This window comes from Mandrillus leucophaeus, unplaced genomic scaffold (assembly GCF_000951045.1).
Source record: "Mandrillus leucophaeus isolate KB7577 unplaced genomic scaffold, Mleu.le_1.0 Scaffold954, whole genome shotgun sequence".
NCBI classification, from domain to species: Eukaryota; Metazoa; Chordata; class Mammalia; order Primates; family Cercopithecidae; genus Mandrillus; species Mandrillus leucophaeus.
In genome coordinates, this window is record NW_012110408.1 from 292985 (window position 1) to 294824 (window position 1840).

Genomic DNA, 1840 nt, shown 5'->3' on the forward strand with positions numbered 1-1840 from the left:
CTCCCCTAAAGAGAAACGGAGATGGTGGCTCATCTAGGAAGTGGAGGAGCAGGGGGTTCCTGGTTCTCAGGCCACAAGTGATCTCTGCCCACCCAGGGCCTGCCCCAGCCTGCAAGTATTGCTGTGTGGTGGGAACACCCGCTTCCCTTGTGAACAGCCTTTGAGAGGGGGTCGTGGCCTTAGCTCCAGGGGTTCCTGGCCAGGCCTAAGTGCTCCTTCCGCAGAGGCCTGCACACATCTTACCCCTTTGACTTGTATTTCCCTGGCTTCCCCTCCCCACCTGCCCCCCAGACCTCCCTGACTGGCCAGCCCCTCAGTAGTCCTCCTCAGCTAGGGAGGGGAGCACGGCCTTGGGTGTGTTCTTGAAAAGAGTTGCCTAGTTCTGCTGCTGCCCCTTCTTCACCCAGTGGCCATAGATTTCGAAAGTGTAGGCATTGATGAGCCGGCACAGAAGCTGGAGGGTGTAGGGGTGAGTCTCGGGTGACGATGTTCCGCATCACCGGCTTCACCCAGCAGTACTGGTAGTAGATCCGAACTGAAGCCAGCAAGGTCAGAGCGATCACCTGCAGGGCCAGGCGGAGAAGCTGGGCTGCAGCACCTCCAGCACAGGGACGCTCTGGGCTCGTTTGCCACGAAGCCTTTGGTGGCTTCTGCGGGGCCCTCCTAGTGTCCCCCACTTCCCTCTTGGCCAGCATCCGCAGGGACGAAGCCAGTAGGCTGCCACCTGCCACCTCTGAAGCCATCACAGGGCGGCTGGGAGGGGAGGGGTGGGTACTCTGGAACCCCGCTGGGTGTAAGGATCCCTGGGAGAGGAGAGGACTTAGAGGTTTGCGCTTGGGGAGCTGGCGGCAACTGCCACAGGGCCTGGGTTGGGACGCTTCGTACCTTCAACCTCCCCCGGGGGCTGAAGTGCCGCACACTCTCCACCACGTACTGCTGGAAGAAGGGGTGTGCCAAGGCCTCTTCCGCTGTGCAGCAGCTCTGAGGTTGCACCACCAGGAATCGGGAGACCTGGGAGGGGAGGAGAGGGGAATCGAGAACGTCAAGGCAGGTCCCCTCCAGCATGTCAGGAGAGGTGGAGCCTCCCCGGGCAGGGGAGCCTGACATTGTGGCCCTGAGTCCAGGAGCCAGGCGGCCTGGCCTCTCACCAGGTCGTTCACCGTGTCCGAGTAATCATCCCACAGGGGCGAGTCAAACTGGTAGTTGCTGCTGATGATCATCCTCAGCATCAGCAACTGCTTCCAGTGCCAGAAGGGTGGGGAGCTGGCCAGCAGCGTGTACATGATGACACCAGTGCTCCACTTGGACGTTGGAGGGCCCAGGGCCACTTACCCCAGCACCAGGGGCACCGACTCAGCCCTGCCTATTCCTCGCTCACCCAGCCCAGGCGGGTGATCCTCCTCCCCCAGCGCACTCGCATGTCCACCGCCTTCCCGTAGCCTGGATGGTCTCCATTCATGGAGCACTGGACGATCTCAGGGCCAGGTGACTGGGGGTCCCGCAGACCTCTGCAGGAACAGTCATCACCAGGACAGGTCAGCAGGGCGCTCAGAAGAGGAAGTCCAGGCCAGGCACAGTGGCTCATGTCTATAATCTCAGCATTTTGGGAGGCCGAGGCAGGCAGTTCACCTGAGGCCAGTAGCTGGAGACCAGCCTGCCCAACAAGGTGAAACCCTGTACCTACTAAAAATACAAAAAATAGATGGGTGTGGTGGCACATGCCTGTAGTCCCAGCTACTCAGGTGGCTGAGGCAGGAGAATCGCTTCAACCCAGGAGGCGGAGGTTGCAGTGAACTGAGATGGCCCCACTGTACTCCAGCCTGGGGGACAGAGCAAGACT

The 1840-nt window shown here is 60.9% G+C and overlaps 1 pseudogene; it reads right to left on the bottom strand.

Annotated features, from left to right (window-relative positions):
* Positions 1-313: 313 nt before the first annotated feature.
* On the bottom strand, positions 314-1524 carry LOC105532382 (annotated as a pseudogene).
* Positions 1525-1840: the final 316 nt, after the last annotated feature.